This window comes from Pseudopipra pipra, chromosome 15, assembly GCF_036250125.1.
Source record: "Pseudopipra pipra isolate bDixPip1 chromosome 15, bDixPip1.hap1, whole genome shotgun sequence".
NCBI classification, from domain to species: domain Eukaryota; kingdom Metazoa; phylum Chordata; class Aves; order Passeriformes; family Pipridae; genus Pseudopipra; species Pseudopipra pipra.
The window spans coordinates 13,394,423-13,407,717 of NC_087563.1; the positions used below are offsets into that span (position 1 = coordinate 13,394,423).

At 43.2% G+C, this 13,295-nt stretch overlaps 1 long non-coding RNA gene across 3 annotated transcripts in view; it reads right to left on the bottom strand.

Annotated features, from left to right (window-relative positions):
* The window catches only part of LOC135422648 (uncharacterized), a 168,132-nt gene that overhangs the window by 19,219 nt on the left and 135,618 nt on the right, over positions 1-13,295 (bottom strand). For all 3 annotated transcript variants that reach the window (XR_010434538.1, XR_010434537.1, XR_010434536.1), the window contains exon 3: positions 4,500-4,634. This is a non-coding gene — a long non-coding RNA (uncharacterized LOC135422648). The remainder of the gene's footprint in view (positions 1-4,499; positions 4,635-13,295) is intronic.

Genomic DNA, 13,295 nt, shown 5'->3' on the forward strand with positions numbered 1-13,295 from the left:
CCCCTCATTCCTGAGGGATGCACTTTGTCTCTACAAAGTAGTCAATGTCCACTAGAGGCTTTTCTTCCTAAAAGGTTGGTGCTTGAGTTATTTATCACTCTGCTCTGATATTGGCTGCATTTTGGAAGCTGAAATGGAAGCTGAATCCAAACACGAAAAAACGGGAAGATGGATAGAGATGTCATGAAAGCCGATGCTATTCCTTTATTTATACATTAACCAGCTTTCATAGCCAAGTGCTGAAAAATGTTGGCAACTGGCTGAGAAAAATTCGTGTTGCAAGAAAACAGAGAACAACTCACTTTCCTCCAAAGTGGTCCAGTGTGATGGAACTGTATTTATTTGAAATCAAGCATGTCTTCCTAGACAGAACTGTCTATTGATTTATTTCTCTGCTTCTCTTTCCCTCTGGGAAACATGCAAGTGTGTGAGCAGAAAGTGTGGAGAGCAGGGGCAGTACTGTGAACAAAACATGAATAGTCTGAAATGTACTGCAAGGAAACACTCAAAGGAGAGAAGAATTGTGCTCATTACCAGTGAGTGATACTCTGATCTAATGCCAGATTCAGTTGGAAAAGTCACCATGACAGCAGGTGGACAATTCTGCTAAGCTTACCCGAAGAGTTTTTGAACACTACTGTGTTTTGAAGTGTTTCAGCCACAGCTTACCAGTAAAACTAAATGTACACTTCAGCTGCAGAGCTGATTATATGTATCTGTGTGTAACATGAAAATAAATATACTAGAGTCTCTCTTCCTAGGCCTGGTCCATCCTCCAGCAATCCTCAAGCTTCTTGTTTCTCCCTTAGATTTCATGTGAGTAGTAGAAGGTGGAGATTCCCCAGAGGCAAGAACCTCACCTGGAGAGTCAAGGGTTGGTGATTTTCTTCCACATTTCCTTCCATTTACATTTAGATTAGTCAACAGCCTGCTTAGGTCACACCCCAGACACAGAGAGCTGAGTTCATTTGCCACCAGAAGTAGGAGGCTTTCTGTTACTGTCTAGATTTACTGAAACCCTAAAAAATTGCAGCTGATATTTTTAAGGCAAATTATCTTAAATCCATTTAGTTTTTAAAGGATTAATTTTAGGTGTATGGAAGCTGTTGGAATAATTTACTTTCCAGCAGGATAGCTAATTCTTGAATTAAATACTGAGGTGTTTACTGTAAAAGCCCAAATAACTTTTTTCATGCATCCTCAGCTTATACTATGTTATGCAATGCAGCAAGTTCCTCCCCAGACAAATAGGCTTTTGTTTGATTTTTTGGCTAGAAGTGGGTTTTCCAGAAGACCCTTTGACTCAGATGTCTATTAGATGGAGATCACCATCAGAGGAAATCTGTATTCCTCTTCTAGTCAAATGAGGGGGGGAAAAAGCCATGCTAAAATCAATTTATCTGATCTATTTCAGTCATCTACCTTAGGTGTTTTACAGGTAGTTTTTATGCATATCTCTTATGATTGAAAACCACAGCTAGGCAGCCAGATACAGGTCACCTTGAAATGATGTGTGTTCTTTGTTGCAGAGCAGATATGTTTATCAGACCCCTTCAATTTTTTTCATTTCTTCAGAACCCAAGAGTCTCCCTTAGAAATGACTCACTAGGAAAATCATGCTCTAAATGAGCAAAAGAAATGGCTAACAGCTAATTGACCTCTAAACAGTGCAAGAACAGCATCCTCAGGGCTTCACCTACCATTTTGTTTATTGATCCGGGGTTGGTGCCTCTGGGACACCTGGACCAAGCTCTCACAAGGTGGGGAAATTCCAACAGAGCTCTAGCACTTGTAGGGTTTGCAGCATTGGTTTGCAAGCTTGCAGTTTTCTTTCCCTTACTTCTATAGGAGCTGGCAAGGGTAGGAAAGATATCTGTCCTGCCAGAGAACGTGCTAAACACCTGCCTGAACTCAATGGAAAGTCTCCAAAGAGAAGTTTTTTCATGCTGCTGTTGACTGCAGTGCAGGTGGGTTGGGCAGCACTGAGCAACTGCAGCAAAAAACTACAAGACTCAAGGTTTTGAGAAACAGAAGAACTCACCAGACTTTCTGTGAGGAAGGAAATAAAGCACTAACACAGGAACTCAGAGGTATAGTCACTGTTTATTTAACCATGTACAGACTGAGGTTCATTAGTTGGCTTGGTGGGAAGTCCTAAATGCAGAGGGTTTTTTTGAATGTGAACAAGCTTGGTTAGTACCACAAAACTCAGTTTCCCCCAAGTCCTGCACCACTGATTCCTCCCAGCTCAAGTTACCTGCTCCTGCAGAAAAACAGACCACAGAAACAGCAACACATTTAAATTTACATCTCAGTATCAATGGCAGGACCCTCTGTTGGAACTTAGACACATGTAGTATGCTCTGGGGTGACAAGGATCCATTCCTCAGCTGCTTCCCAGTAACCATCTGTCTCCCTGCTCTTAGCTTAAGATGATGCAAATCAATTTATGTTCCTGCATACAGCAAAGATGAACAGGCAATTGTCACTGGCCCAGATACATCCAGTTTGCTTATGTATCCCAGTCCCAAGGTGAGGGGCTGAGTCATGTGGAGCTTTCTCTCTCTGCATATAACACTAAATAGTCCCAAAGTTGGGTCTTATGGCAGCCTACCAATTCCCAGCAAACCCACTGCACTCCCCCAAGAGGCAGCAATGACTGCCAGACATGATTCAGCCTCAGCACACTCCAGTTTTCATGTGTCTCTTGCATTAACAGCAAGGAGCTCTCATATACGTGTTAGCCTCAGTCTGGTTCCTTCCAGTCTCATTTCTTTCCCTATTTCCCCCTCCTGTGAGGAACAGGTATATTGAAGGATCATCTCTCCTCCCCATCCAGCCTGTCTTTTTGCTGCTAAGAAATTCCACTAAGGATTGAGTCTTTTCTCTGCAACTTTATTTGCCAGCTGTAGGGTTTTCACACTGTATTTGTATTCCAGTCCCGATTTCAATTACCTGGCTAACCTTTTCAATTTTCACAGAGAGTGAGAATCAGAAAACAGCAGGTCCTTTATTACAGCTCACACTGGTGAGGAGTGCTTCACCCCCCTTCCCTCCCCCGTGTTTGCAGGAAAGCTCTGTCAAATTCAAACAAACTCATTGATAATAACTTGTCTATTTACTTATGCTTTGCTGACTGTTAAGTATTCTGGTCCCTTCTACAGACCTCTCTTCCATCCTCCTTTTAGCTTGAACATACTATATTTTACAACATTTCTAAAAGCCAAGTAGAAACAGTTTTCACACTTCATCCTGATGCTTGACTCCAGTGGAAATTCTCACCAGTGTCAAACACTGGAGAAGGTAAAGGCCTTGTGTTTCAGGAGGGTCTGTTTGCTGATCTTTGATAAGCAAGACATGGTGGTGGCCAGTCCTTATGTCCAGGTCTCAGGGCACTTCCCAGTGGAGGCTCAGGGCATTGGAGGGGTTCCCTCAAATGAAGAGGCAAGTCAGGCACAGGACACCACTCTGCTGATCCCAAAGCCACTGCTCTGCCACTAAATTGTCCTCACCACAGCTGTTACCTTTTCTGCCTTCCTCAATTTTAGAAGTCATACCCCTCTTCTTATCTCCTTTATTATTCTAAGCTCTTGATCTAGCCTGTGGTCTTTCTGCCCCATGACTCAGCCATCCAGATCCTAAAAATTATTTATTTGATTGGGGAGGGGTAAGGATTTAGTACAACAGACCTGTTTCTTAGCAACACCTTCCCATCTTTCTTACTCTTCTTTTGTTATTTCCATCTCATTATCTTTTCCCATGTTCAACCCCAAATTAACTTAATTACAGACAGATTTCATATCTCTCTAAACCAGAAGGGGCACTTGTAAAACATCCCTCCAGTCAATAGTAAATGAGGGCCTTGGCCTATGCTTTTGGAAAGGCAGCTCAGCTGTGCCTGTCCTGCTCCCCCCAGAGACCTCTCCTGGTTGCTCCTAACTCCTGCTGTTCCTTTGAGCTGCTTTTAAGTGAGGCACTTCATCTATCCATTTTGCAGCCAAGTTCATCGCAACCCCTGAGCTCCACAGCAGACATCTGTATAAATCACCAGGTGAATGCTTCTCCTGTGCAGATGCCAAGGGCACTGCAACCTTTCCACCTTCTCTTGCCATATTCAGACCGGAGGGAAGTGCCTTGCTTCAAAGTCTCTGCCTATTGGAATCTGTCTTGGGTGCAAATCTGAGATAAACCTGAGATATATTGAGTCTGAACATTGGATGCACTCGATCCAGGATGACCTCTGATTACTCACACATTGGTAGGTCAAAGATCTCTCTTGGTTAATGCAGCTCTGGTTGCCCAAAAGTCATATACTGAGGATAACTCTCTCCTCTGAGACAAAAATACACCAACTGGACTAGATCCAAGGCAGCCCCTCTTACCTCAGCCTCTCCTTAGTCTGTGATACCAGGTTTCCTTTGGATATCAGGAGTTGGATCCATCTCTAGCAGCTGCTGCATTTACCCTCTCGTAGATAAGGTTGTACTGCTGTTGCTTACCGTGCACAGAAGTTCTCCAGTGGCAGAGGAAACACCTTCTTCCTTCTGCTGGAGGTCAGGTAGCTATTACCCAGTCAGGACACCTCTTCCTAAATCCATCAAGTGATTCCTCACTGTCAGAAGCAGGACACTGCACTGAGAAGAATGAGAAGAGATCTGTATTTACACAATAAGGAAAGCGTCGTCAGAGATCAGCCACCAACTGAACTGTGCTGAGGGCACATGAAACACTATGAAACCATTTATAAAGACATAAGGGAAACTAAACTCCCACCAGCAATATAAAAGGCAGGGAGGTTTTGTGATAGTTATGAGAGGAATCCGTGATCTGTGTTTCTACCATTAGAAGAGGACACCTATGGTTTCCAGAAAGGAAGGAAAGCCTGGGTAATTATGCAGATGGTTCCCCCTCATTCAGGTGAGCATTTCTTCCCAGCTGTTTGCTGCCCTGGAAAGTAGAACCACAGGTTAAATTGGGATGTGCTTCCCCACCATCACCCTGCAAAGGGGGAGTTGCAAATCATGCATGTGTACTGGAGTGAACCAACTCGAATGCTGGCAGCAGTGCAGCTACAGGACAAGCCTTGCTGGGTCTCTGGTGGCTGATCCATGCAGCTGGTGGGGATGCTGCAAACTCCACAGATGTGATGAGACTATAGCACATGAATTGCAGTCAGGTCCTCATCCTTAGTCCTGGGCTTTCCAAAAGACAGAGCCTCATTTGGAATGAAACTCTACCCCTTCAGGCTCTTTCCTTTCTCTTTTGCCCCTTTCTTGCTCATCACTTTGGTCTGTATAGAGAGAGGCCATAGGTAGGATATTTCCTCCTTACTTCATGTGGGCATTTGCAGAATTATTTACCTCAGTTGAACTATGTTGCATTTACCAGCTTAGCAGGAGACTGACCAAGGTCTGTGTTTAGGCTGGAAATGTCTGAAGAAGACAAGAAGCAAATATCTGCCCTGAAATCTGAACATATGTCTTCTAAAAAGCATTTGTACACATCTTCCCCGAATTTACATCCAACCACACTAGTCAGTGCCCACTGGAGGTCAGTCGTGTGCCATGGAAACCTTTGTGGGAGTGAGGCAATGAGGTGCCCAGTGATTTCCAGAAGCCTTGGACACTCAGCCTGCATTTGTGGTGCACAAGACACCCCAAGAGAAAACCTGTCCCAGCTCCCTCGGTGTTGATTTGTGATTTAGAGACTCTTCGTATTTCCATTTCTTTTGTCCCCTGCTCAGAAGAATCCAGTGCCCTGTTGCTGGATAAGCTCAGCAAGAGAGATGCATGTGCATTCAGTGCAGGCTCACAGACACCCAGGGTGCTCCTCAGGTCCCAGCCAGCCTGTGCAGTGCTAACACTTCATCCAACTCACATTGAAAAATACTCTTATTTAGGGGCAATTCTCAGTCTTTTGAGTTTGTTTCACAGGGCATGGCAGCATAATTATATACAAGTTGCAGCTCTTGGTAACTCTTATGCCTACATAAAATATAGGCATCAGTATGGTCTACATAGAAAATGGAGACTGAAGTGCTCAGTATGTGCTCCACACATATTCCTTATTTCACTTTCATGGTGACTCAATTTTTCTCTCTAAATCAAGGATGGCAGAGCTGTTCTCTGCCCTGTTTCCAGTCAGGCCTCATCTGGAGTGTAGGATACACAACATCCACACATTCACTGAAGCTCAAGACTGAAATGAGAGCCAGCAGTGAATAAACCATTTGCTGGCCCCCTCTACAAGCAGCCTGAAGCAGATATTTCTTGTGCTTTGCTGTAACAGTTAGAGTCATTCCTTTTCTGCTATTTTTCTAGCACAGCAATAGAAATATTGACCTCCACCACTGGTTTCTTTCCTGTGAACGATAGTTATCCTTTGGTGTTAAAAAAACTGCAATTATGCATTCTAAACAACCAGAGAATCACAAGGGTTGAGGTACCTTCTGATCTCTTATCACCTTTGCATGTAGAGCTGAAACAGGGTTAGTGAGGAACAGAGGACAAGCCTCTCATTATGCCTTCAGTATTCACCACTAAAGCTTTGGTCCTCCCTCTCAAAAGTCATACATTTTCATTTCTCTTTGTTTTGCTTTTTTTTGGTAGCGGTGATGGTTTTTTGCCCCCCCCCCCCCCCCCCCGCCCCCCCATCCTTTGCTGCAACATCTGTGCTATGTACTACAGCAGAAAATATGACATATTTTCACCTGGTTGTTTGGGAGCTTTGCAACTGATGGTTCATTACCACTTTCTCATGAGATATTTATTTTCTTATGAACATTTTGTACCTTCACAGATGGGACTGAACCACTTACTGCTATCAATAAATCACAATAGCTAAAACCCTGGTTTACTGCCAGGCTGGACCAACTGTGGAATTTAAGCAGGCTGAAGACAAAAGCTTTGAACCAGGGATATATTTAGGTGTTCATATTTAAAGAAGGATTGGAAGGACATGAAGAGTTTAGAAAGTATACAGGTAAAAAATAGCTGTATGGAAGCAGGACAGCTGCTGGTCTCTGTGAGAAGGACTCAACTTCATACATTTTGCCTCATTTACTCCATCGATCTGCCCAGCACATTTTGGAGTAAGGATTTGCTCAACCTTTCTAGGACCATCTCTCTCCCCCTCTCTATCCCATGCCCCAGCTGCCCTTGCTCTTCAGGGCTGCAGCCTCAGTCCTCTTGATGACCCAGTGATGAACTTCTGCCCCGAGCATCACTGGATAAAAAAAATCCCTTTGCTGAAACACTGAGGGGTACTGGTGCATCACTGTTCAATGATGCTCTGAGGGAAATAGTGCTTGTTTTAGAAATGCTAAAACAAAAGGCTTTATGGATATTGAGGGGGTTTTTGTTAGTTTGATTCTGGCAGAAGCAGCTTCTCGATCCATTTATCAAGCTGCCTGCAGCTCCCATTTCAAGGCTGATGAAGATATAATAAACAGTAAGCCAAAAAAAAAGTCCTTTGAAAGGTGCATCCAGAGCAGTTAAATAAATAAAAGATTGTGGGGGGAGGCGGGGGTGAGAAAGAAGAAAAATCGTCAGTGCAAGTTTTGGCTTTCCTCTGCTGTCCATTTTACAGCATAAATTTAAATAAATGAATAAAGCAGGTTGGTGGAATCACTTTTTCATTCTCAAATTCACTCTATAAAAATTTCTGTCTGTGAATTCATCTTTCCACAATGGCTCATGTCTTGCCAGCTACCCTCCAAATTGCCCTCCAAACTGCCACTTGGAAATTTTTAAGCATTTCCATCAGACTCTGCACAAACCAGAGTTTCTCTGAAAAAGCACCTGTATTCCTGATTGATGAAAACTCTCTAAGGAAACTCCTGTGCAATAAACCTCGACCCTGCTAAGCACTTGGATGCCAGTTAGCTCAGGTGATCCCAAGCATTATACTGTTCCCTTCCCCTGCCCATACAGAGGTGACCTTGGAATTTGCACTAAGCTTTAGTCTTCCATAGAGGAGGTATTACTCCTGCACAGATCCCTGGAGGTTTGAGTCCTAAATTAGCTGTCAACTGTTTTTCTGGGTACAAGGACAGCCTTTGGTCACGTTGGGATTAATTGTCACTTGCTATGTTCTCTTTTCCATTTGGATACATGGATATCAGGCAAGCTGGGAGTCTCCTCCAGTCCCTTGCTGGATGTTTTGTCCATTGATCTCTGGCATGTGGCAGTGAAATTATTGCATGTCTTCCCAGAGCATTTTGGTTATCAAGACCTGATGGATATTCAGACTGGATGTCCAGGTATGAGTTTCCACATTCTTCTTCCAGAAGCTGCCACCAGGTTTCTTTGAATTGCAGGAACTTTTCTTCAGGTCTGATTCTTTCTTCGTTGATTTGGGTTAAGATTCATGGACTTCAGCAGATATCATAAAGATCCTGCCAGCAATAAAGAGAACAAAGAGGGAGTTGCAGACAGAAGAAAACATTGACAGATGAGACAAGGCGAAAGAATCAGAGGAAAGCGAGGAGAAAAAGACAAACCCAGAGGAACAAAGAGGAGAACTGAAAAGTAAACAGAAAAAAACTGTTAAAGAATTGGAGTAAGGACAAAAGTAGAGAGGAGAAGGAGAAGGAGAAGGAGAAGGAGAAGGAGAAGGAGAAGGAGAAGGAGAAGGAGAAGGAGAAGGAGAAGGAGAAGGAGAAGGAGAAGGAGAAGGAGAAGGAGAAGGAGAAGGAGAAGGAGAAGGAGAAGGAGAAGGAGAAGGAGAAGGAGAAGGAGAAGGAGAAGGAGAAGGAGAAGGAGAAGGAGAAGGAGAAGGAGAAGGAGAAGGAGAAGGAGAAGGAGAAGGAGAAGGAGAAGGAGAAGGAGAAGGAGAAGGAGAAGAAGGATGGGTGAAGACAGAAAAAAGGATGAGAAATATGCATATAGAAAAATACATGCTGTTTTTTATTAATGCTTCACCAGATGGAAACGGTATCAACAATGATAGAACCTCTGAGCTCCAGAACAATAGGTGAAATAATTCAAGCACCACTTTCAGATTAAAAAACAGTGAAGGGAGTTTGATTTATTTCCCAGCTTTTCTTTTCCTTCTCTATATATAGAAAATAACCTCATCTGCTTACTCACATTCTGTGGCTCATCACCACAAAAATATAAATAAAAGAATGAAACCACCCTTCAGTGAAGACAGAAAATAAATCAGAGGCCTCAGTGCTTTTTCATTGTTGCAGCTGGGTCCTGTCTTCACATTTATTTATCTTTAAATTTTCCCTTGCACTCTAGAGACCATATCCCATAAAATGCCAGGTTAACAAGTTAACCATGAATAATTCATGAGATAATTATAAAACATTTACACCAGAACATTATTATCTTGCAACTAAAAAAAAAAACCCAAATACTTAATGTCCTCCAACGTTGATGGCAAACCTCTTGTGACTGCAATGTTCTTTATCGCTAAAATTAAATTGAATTAATCTTCGATCTGCTTTGGTGCCTACTAGCACAGAATCACAGGAAAAAAAACACCCCCGGATGACATGGAAACACAAAAATACATCACTACATACATATATATACACCTGTGTGTGTGTGCTTGCACACACATATATGTGGGATTCTGAAACACGCCCACAGAGGAGATTCAATTTCCATTTTCCTCCCCCCAACAGACTCTGAGCATGAGGGATATAAACTTTCATGCTGAAGGGATGGATTCAGAGCTTGATGCTGGCTTGTTATGACCCACACACAGGCACACACACACTGTTCTAGGCACAGCTCTTTCCCAGACTGAAGAGACAGAGCCGTGCATGTCGTGAGGAGTTGTGACTCACGGTGACAGCCTGTCTCTCACAAGTGCAGATATAAGCACACGTGAAGAGGACACACACAGAGCTGCACTACTCTGTGCCATACACCAAGGGTCTGTGGTTTACAAGGTTTTCCTTCTCATATCCTTCCACTTCAAAGGTGGTCTCTGGTCAGATTCCATTTCCAAAGTAAGACTAGAGCTTACTTTGAAATTAATATAAGAATAAATTTCAGTTTTACTCTGGTGTCATCAAGATCAGGATTTTGCCTTGTATACACATCCAAAATTAAGACTGTCACATACGTGGCTATAAAGGCTCCTATGAAAGCAGCACTGATAATGCAAATCTCTAGTACAACAAGCAGACAGGCCATTAGTACTTCTGCAGTCTGCATAAAAGCTCCTCTGTCAACTTTCCTTTGGAGATGAGGCCAGAAAAGCATCTGGAAAAATCCTCAAACCATGCCTTCTCTACGTGCTGGTGATCCCTAGTTGCAACAATATTCCTGAGGGCTTTAATGGGCACACATAGAAAAACCTCAAAAATGTTCTTGCTTAATTCACAGAAACTGTCAGCCTGTTGCTAGAGAGATACAGGTTTTTCAACAATGACTTCTCCTCTCCCTCAGGAACACAGGATAAATGAGCACCACTAAAACATATCTCCACTAGACATCTCTTTTTGTGAATGTGGGCTGCCATGCTCACAGGAAGAGAGCCAGCAAACCTTGGGCTGGCACAGCAAACTCCAGCTACCATCCCTGGGGTAACCCAGGATAGAGGAATAAGCCCCCCGAGGGAATATGAAGGAAAGAAACACTTTTTCTTGTTCCTCTTCCCCCTTTCCTCCTTGAATGCAGTTGGTCAACATAGAAAACTATCTGTGCTTTCTCTCAAATCCATTTGCACCCAGACTGATAGACTCCATGCTCTTCTGCATGGAATAGAAGGCCAAGGGCTCCTCTTCCTCACTGGTCTATTAAGAGGCCCCATTACAGAAAGCAACAGCTACGTCTGCTTTACAGCCAAGAACGAGGGCTGGAAGGAGCTGCACATCCTGAAAAGGTGAACACATCCCAGAAGATTTGGCACTAAGCTGATGGTCAGCAAAACCAGTTAGAGTCTGAGGCATTACAGTTTGATTAACCATGCACACCTTTGTTAAAGGATTAGGAGGACTCTATCACTGTGATGTTTGAATTCTAATTGAAAACCAGTCCCTCCCACATATGTTACTGGTCTGGGATCTGCAAGTAGAGGGAGGGGGGTGTCTATAGCATCTGCTTTGGGGCAACAAGGGGGTTCACAGCTCCAAAGAACCATGTTTACCTCCCATCACACAACAGCCCAGAAAACATCACGGAATTGTACAAAACGGATGGACACAGTGGGGACCTGGGTTGGAATTTCAATCAACAATGCAGAGCCCATTTAGAAATCTGTCTGCTGTATCTGAATGTCAACAAACACTCATGAAATTTCATCTCTGCATCAATTTGCAAAATAGGAAAAATGCTTCATGAACAGCAATATAGTCCCGTGTATACAGCTGCCAGCAGATGCCCTCTGGGGTGATTCTTGTAATTTGCTGTTTCTCTCAGCAAGATGTCATTTATCATGAAGATTATCATCAATATATGAGCTGAGGATGAACTGTTAAGAAGGTCTATTATCCTCAACCCTGAAGTACAGAGGAGTTCTGTTTTGAGTATTCTTTGGGCACCTAACTCTGCTACACTGCACGGGGATCTGTGGTCAGGAGAGGGGTGAGAAGTTTGGATTAACAGACTCCTGTGCCATACACTGTCCATGGAGGGAAGTAGTCCCAATACCCAACTCTGAGCCACTGGATCTCTAAATGGCCAAGAGTTCCATTCCTGAGCATTCTATCTCAGTGTTAGTGTTACAGTGCAGTGCTGGCATAAGGAATGCAACGAGATGTCTCTGAATGGCTATAAGGCCATCTATGTGATCCTGCAGCTAACGACCACTAATCATGGTGCTGGATGTTGTTCAAGTCCCCCTCAAATATGTATCTATAGACTCTTCCTCAAAGAAATTACTGTCTTGGAGAAAAGTTAATGTCAGTAGGTAAAGACAGGTGGGGACCATGAGAAGAGACATCTCGAATGGTTTTATAGAGTTGGAACATATCAACAGCTTAACTAGTGTTAACCAGCTCATTACAGAGGTGACAACCCTTCAGCCTGTTCTTCCTAATCACCTGGGCACATCCCCCACACGTGATTGTAAAACAGAGCTCCAGCCTAACGCCTGAGGACAATGGCAGTACAAGGGGATGTGTTTTATCTCACACATTTGCTTCTGTTCTCCCTGAATGTCTCTTCCTAACATTTAAGATCATTTGAGTATGAAAGCTTCCCAGTGAAAAGAGCTGAAGACTGCAACATTTATTTCTCTCTGTAAGGACAAAAGGAGGATCGAGTCCAAACTGTTTCTCCTCAAATCATGGATCAATCGAGCAGCTCTGGTGATGTCACTATCCCTGGCACGGAGACCTAATTTAAAATTACCTCAAATCTGAAAGATTGATTTTCACCATCAGCATTTAATGTCTGCTGTATCTTTTCTTTTCCCAGCAGAGAAGCAAAAAAGAAAGGAGGAAAGAGAGAGAGGGAGAAGGAGATGGTTCAGATTCAACTGCAATTTAGCATTCATTTGCATTTTTAAATTAGTTAAGCTATGGACCGTTGCAAAGCAATGACAGAGAATTTTTGTAATAATTAGTCTGTTGGGAGCATAGAAAAGTCTGTACAGGCAGGTTGCACCAAAAGAGGAAGCAATATCCAAATGCTCAAAGTGGGATTTGCAAAATTTACTCTCTCTCATATGGGGCCAGATTCAGCTCAGCAGACACAGAGAGCTACAGCTCAGACAACTTCATCTGCACCAGACGCTGACTACAGTCAGTGATGGAAAGGGATGTTTTCAGACTACGATTCATCTTATCCAAAGTAAAAATCTAAATCAGGTCAGGTGATTAGACACCTGAAGTGACATGAGACCAATTTCATCAGTGTTGTTTACAGTATAATCTTAAATTCTTCAGCCTCTTCGAATGTGTCAGTGGGACCACACATCTGACCCGTTCTCTCTTCCTGCTGCAGTTCCTCCCATAATTCTCCTTGTGCCTGTAATGAGATCTATCCCCCTCCTAAATTCAGTGGAAAGTCATTGTTACTTCAGATATGACAGAAAATGCTCAGGGAAGGAGGAAGTGGAGGATCCCTCAGCTCATATAGGGGGATACAACAGCACTTCACTGTACAGTGGAAGTTGCTTCATATTCAGCAACCTGATTTGAACTCACTGATTTTGCAATGCAATGCCTGTTGTTTGAGATGGGTGAATACTGTAATGTCTCCTTTTTCAGATGGCAGAACATGGCAGCACTAATGCTCGCTTTGCTCAGTGAAGGGAAGAGACCACTCGTGACTAAGCATGACTTTAGAAACACTGCACATTGGACCATCCTGAGAGCAACTGTCCATCACCCA